Genomic DNA, 6000 nt, shown 5'->3' with positions numbered 1-6000 from the left:
TGTAAAACACAGTACATTTTATGTAGCTGGTTATTCACTATTTATTTCTCCCTGAAAACGCTGGTATTGCTTTCCATGGCTCCGTAGGCATTCCCATGGCGCCCACCGCTACCTGCCCGCAGGCGGGGATGCTGCACGGCCCCACGAACAGGGGGTGCCCCGGGCCTCCGGGCAGGTGAGCGGGAGGCACCTCAGGAGGGGCTGAGCTGCCCCGGGGGCCAGGCCGGGCGGCCTGAGGGAGGACGGGGCTGCGCGATGAGGGAGCGGCGGGCGCGGCGAGGTGGCCCCCGCCGCTGAGGGGCTGTGGGGCAACGCGGCGCTGCCATCCCCCCGCCCGCCGCGGCGGCCCCGTCGCTGTGGCAGCCGCTCCCCGCAGCGGCCCCTCGGCCCGGCGCAGCCCGCACGGCGCGCCCCCCCGGGCGAGGGGCGGGGGCGAGCACTGTCCCGGCCGGCGCTGATCTTACGCTCCCATTGGCCGCTGTCTGCGCTGACGTCACGATCATGATGAGAATTAATGATCGGAGGCGCTGATTTCATTGTGTGACGCCGGGACCGACCCAGCCGAAACCGGCTGAATCCGGAGCCCCGAGCCCCCCGGACCAGCCCCGCACAGCACGGTAAGCCCGGCGCGCTGCGCAGGGGCGGTGGGCGGGGGCGAGTGAGTCCCGGGGGGGGGGGGCAGCCGGGTCCCCGCCCGGGAGGGGCGCGGCGGGCGGGGAGGAGGAGGAGGAGGATGATGATGGTGATGATGAGGAGGAGGAGGATGGTGATGATGATGATGATGCCCCTGGGCCGGCGGCCTGGCGGTGGGGGAGGGCGGCCGCGCGGGCTCGCGCTCGCATACCCGCCTCGGGCGCGCAGGCGCACTGCGCCTCCCCCGGCGGCCCCGCAGAGGCAGGCGCTGGGCACCCGCCGCCGCCGCCACCGGGGCAGTGCGCATGCGCACGATCGCTCGGCGCTCCGGACAGCCACCTGCGCCTGCGCCGCCTGGGCCGCACTGAGGGTGCGCACTGCTCTGCGGCCCCGGCGGCCTGCGGGGCGGTGTGTGCGCATGCGCCGGGGGCGGGGAGGGGGTGTCCCAGCCCTGCCCGCGGGGCCGGGGGTCGGTGGGGTCTCTCTCTTTTCTGTTTTCTTGTCCCCCGTTTTCTCTTCCCCCGGTTCTGGGTCCCTCTCGTACCCTACGCCTCAGTGCAGAGGCAGCGCTTGAGGCGGGGCTGGTACAGTTGAAGGCTTTGGAGGGACAGTTAGGGAGGGGGAAGAAGAACGCCTCCCATTGCCTCATGGTGTGAGGCCTGTGGGGTCTGGTCCACACGGGCAGGTGGAGACTGAGGCGCGAGTGGGACAGGAGGTGGCCAGCATTAGGGGGTTGTAACAGAAGAACTCAAACCTTGTTTTCCCTCAGGACTTGTACCTCTCAAAGGCCGTGTTGGCCCGGGTTTGGTGCCGAACAGCCAGTCGCGGTGGCAGTTGAACAGGGCGTCCTTTTGCTGTCGAGGGTTTGGGAGGGAGTGGGGAAGCAGAAGTGCGCTGGCTGTGCGGTCTGGAGGGATGGTGGTGCCAGCGGAGGTCTCGCCTCTGGAAGTGCTCGGGTTGTACGAAGGCCTGCCCCGCTCTGGGGAATAATAAGAAATCCCCAACCCTGTCCCCCTGTGTTCTGTTAGCCTAGAGCTTCTGATATTATAGGTAAGATCATATGTAACTAACCAAAAGCAGCTCTGTATCCTCTGAGTTGGAGTCTTGAAGCAGCTTGTATCTTCAGAGTAAAACTGCTTTTTATATTCCTTTCCTTTTCTCTGACATAGGTCTTAAAAATGCTTGTGTATATGCTTAATTTAAAACACGTGACATCCAGTTGAAGTCAGAAGTCTCGTTTGCATGAATAAAGTGGGATGGGATACATAAACCTGTGGACTTGTAGTCATAGGTTATTTTGTTGTTAAGTTACTGGGAACTGTCTAATTCGTCCCTAATAAAGGGCTGAATTTTATAGGTAGAACTGTAGTATAGTATTACAAATGCTGTAGTTGGTGGAGAGGGAAGCAATTGTGCTGCAAGTCCTGGATATTAAAAAGTAGTTTTACAAGCTGGTCTGTATATTACACTTACCCAACCATAAGTATAATCTACTGCCCTTTATATAGTTACGACTTTACACAGTTGTGTAGTTGTAACTATTTTGGCCTGTGTAGGAAGGAGGCAGTAACCACAAATTCAGATTATTAGCCATGTACATCCCGTATCTCCACACATGGTGTGTAAGTTGGGGGGTTGGTTGTTTTCTTTCCATTTGAGGGGGTGCAAAAATTGTGAGCTTCTAGCAGACATGGAAAGTGAATTAGGTGAATGCTGGTACAGTTCAGGTTTCTAAAGCTGTAGTAATAGTGTCACTACTTCAGTCTTGTTTTATTTATGGATAAAACAGCTTTCTTATTATAGTTGCATTTTTGTCTCAGATTTATATTGGCACTGAGTCTTGTTATTTTGTAACACTGGAGATCTGTGGAGGGAAAGAAAAAAAGACATCAATTGAGGAGTGTGCTGATTTTTTTTATTGTACCTGTTATGGATGGACAGACTAAACCAGTAATAGGCTTACAGGCTTCTATAAGATGATTTTTTTCCAAACAAATGTTTGTTTGGTGCTGAGGTTAAAAAAAGCAAAGAACCTGTCAGAAATGGCTTGTTCCCTTTTATCACTGTGTGTTAATCCCTGACAGTTTTATGTTTTATACCATAAAGATTTTTACACTTAGTTACTTTGTGGTGCCTTGTACTCTGAATGATTTTTTTTTATTTAATTATAATTTCACATCCAAGACTGGTTTCTGTTACTGTTTGAAATGAGAGGACTATCGTTAAGTTTTTATTTCCTATTTTTCAAATTAATTAGTATTAATGTAGTATTCTGTAAAGACTTACCTTTTAAGTAAGTTTACTTGGTTCAGCAATCTTAATATTTAGAGACTTTTTGACACTAAGACTATAATGCTATACACTCTAGGCAGACTTCAGACCACAGAATATTTTTTTTCCTTCTTATGCTGCTGCTTTTTTTGCCTTTTTTTTTAAATCTGTCTCCAGATCTTTCAAGTAGTCATTGCAGAACAGCTAAGTAACTCTTGAAATTTTTTTTTTTTTTTTTGTAAATCAAGGGACTATTGATAGAGGATTATTCCCATTTTCTTATTGTTGCTCTTACTTCTGTGGTACTCCTTGACACCAATTTTTTTTCATTAGTTTCTAAAAATACATCTCTGGGCTTCACCAGGTCTCCCTGGAGAGATTCTTAATTTTGGATGTTGGATAAAGTAACTAGAGTGGAAGGACTGGGCATTTGCAGCAAACCATGTTCATGAAGCAAAGGCACTACTACTTCAGAAGCAAACTGGGCTTTAATTCTTCCATGTTCTCCCCTCTCCACTTGTGCTTGCCCTTGCCACAGAAAGGGAAAGAATGGTGGATACTGTGGAAAAAGTTGCTCAAGCAGCTAAAGAAGTTCAGCAGCAAGAATAACCTTAATCTCATCTGAGGAGGAGCCAGTGTGACAGGTCACAGTGTGTTAGTAGGATTGTCCTTCATGAGGGTCCTCTTCAGCAGTCTGAATTTCAGAAACTGAAGAGCACGAAGTTGCTGTCTTCGTACTTATCGCCAGCCATAGATCTCTCCTGTGTCCCCAGTGCCCAGCTTAGCACTTGGACTATGTTTACGTCTCCTGAATCACCGCATACAGCAAAGGGATTCTTCTGCTACTATGATTTATTTTTTAATAAGCGTTGTTTAGAAAGGGAATGGAGAGCAACATCTTTATCTTGATGGGTTTACAGAAGGTTGAGGAGTGGAAGACCACCAAAGTGGAAAGCTGAATGACGTTAGTTGGCCTAGGACACGTAGCAGGGGTGAAGGAAGTAGTGCTTTATCCTTGTCATAGGTTATTCTCTGCTCTGTCGCATAGACAGCAACATACTTGGCCAAAGCTACCTTAGTTTATTAGCAGAACAGGAGGGTGTTGAATCCTTGCTGCTTTGCCACTCCTGTGTTTTATTGAAGTGAAAAACATGGAATATTCATGGAATTTCAGTTTGCATATTGCTTTGCCTGAGTTTAATAAATTTCACAGAGTTCTTCTCTGTAACAAACTCTCTTTTCAGTGCCAATGTGTTGCCAACCAGCTGGACGCCTGGCTTCCCAAAAGCTCAAATGCATGTTTTCTGAGCTTGGCAAGTCATGAAAATGAAATTCAGATAAAAATCTATGTGGATTTCTAACTTGGAGTCTGAGATTCAAGACAAAGGTGAGAAATCCTGAAGAAAGTAGAGTGCTTTGTAGGTACCCAAATTGGGAAAAGGAGTTTATTTCCTTTGAAGTTACTGCAATTGTTCAGGATAATACTAACTCTGCTATGAAGGTGTATTACCTGCTGATTCCCCTGGTGCTAATGCAGCTACCTTACTGCTTAGTAACATCAGCACTGTGTAAGTTATCTCTAGTTTATATATATAACTCCACTGGCTGTCAGGGATCTCCCATATTAGAGAAAATGTAAGAATTAATTTTCCGTTTTGTATAGCCTGTTTAGCATCAGTTTTCATACTTACACTTCTCAGTAAAAACTCCAAACCCCTGTATAATCCTTTGATGAAGCTAGTATTAATCTAGTCGCAGAGACAGTAACATTAAGCTCTTACACATGTTTGAAAGCTCAATATACTTAATGTAGATCAGTTGCTAGGTCTGGCGGGTGTGGAAAGTGAGCCAAACTTGTTGCCTGTGAAGATGGGATATGCAGTCAGCGCTTCATGGGTTGACGTGATGGCTTTGGACTTTGTGTCTTTCTAGTGGAGCTTCCAAACATTCAGTAATTTGTTTATTCAACACAGGGTACTGGTTTAAATATTCTAAATCACAGAATGGTTTGGGTTGGAGAGCACCTTAAAGATCATCTAGTTCCAACCCCCCTGCCATGGGCAGGGACACCTTCCCGTGCACTTAAGAACTGCTGATAGCAAAGTGATTTCCATCTGGACTTTACAGATGACATACTATCAGTGGGCTTTTAATCTGCCAGAGAAGGAGTATTGCCAAATGTCCTACACACTAGTGTGAAATAAATATGCCAGTTATTGTTTTGTCCTACAGTATTGAGATTGAACGCTTGGGGATTGCTATTAGTAGTAGAAACAGTAGTAATAGTCTCGTGATCTTTTATGCCTAGTTAGAAATTATTATATAGGTGGTTAAAAAGCAAAAACCCTTATAATTCTCCATTTCCTTTCTCTCGTTCTGTGTAATCTAAGATCTTCATGCAAAGTCATGTTTCCTGCCCAGCAATGACCAGAGCACGTGTCTCATGAGGTTGTGCCACATCTGCAACCCAAACAGCAAAACCCACCCTGCAGCAGGATGGCTTTCTTGGGGCTTTAGTACAGGCATTAGTGCTCTCTGTTGAGGTCATCTATCGCTTCTGCTCTGCCTGGAGCTTCATGTCTACGTGTTAATAACCAAGTTATACCAAGCAACTGTAGCATAGTTTGAAGTATAATGGGAGGTAATAGAATGGCTTACTGTAGTGGATCTGTTGATACCCAGTGATTTGATTTAATATTTTGAGTCGAATTTGAACCCAGTTTTCTGTTGGGCAGATGTAGCTGCCTGCGCAGCCCTGCTGAACATTCTGGGTGTGTTCTCATTCATTCTGCAATTTACTGCTAAATTTCTGTTGCCTCTGGTAAAAGGCAGGTGGTTGTTATTTTAAAAAAAAAAAGTTTAATTAATTGGCAGAGCAGAATGAATAAGATTGAGTTACACAGCAAGATAACTAATGGTATTTTAAGAGTATTTTAATGTCCCTCTGTAGTTTTGGTAAACAGGCATGTGGATAGGTAGGGCAGTGAGAGATGGTACAGAACTGTCTGTTGACTTAGGATTCAGTATATCTAAAGCATTAATAAATGGTGAGCTGCTTATTTGAAAGTTTAGATGTTGGAATGTAAGCTCCAGTTA

The 6000-nt window shown here is 47.0% G+C and overlaps 1 protein-coding gene across 4 annotated transcripts in view; it reads left to right on the top strand.

The window, feature by feature from the left end:
- The first annotated feature begins 491 nt into the window (after window positions 1–491).
- HDX (highly divergent homeobox) overlaps window positions 492–6000 on the top strand; it is a 52198-nt gene continuing 46689 nt past the window's right edge. For 3 of the 4 annotated variants that reach the window (XR_008578999.1, XM_054839664.1, XM_054839663.1), the window contains exon 1: window positions 492–617. The gene's annotated coding sequence lies outside the window, so the exon portion shown is untranslated. The remainder of the gene's footprint in view (window positions 618–6000) is intronic. The other variant, XM_054839665.1, reaches the window with a different exon arrangement.

Source organism: Grus americana, chromosome 12, assembly GCF_028858705.1.
Source record: "Grus americana isolate bGruAme1 chromosome 12, bGruAme1.mat, whole genome shotgun sequence".
In the NCBI taxonomy this organism is placed as follows: Eukaryota; Metazoa; Chordata; class Aves; order Gruiformes; family Gruidae; genus Grus; species Grus americana.
Note: the sequence above shows the minus strand (reverse complement) of the source record. Positions and strands in the feature narration are given on the sequence as shown.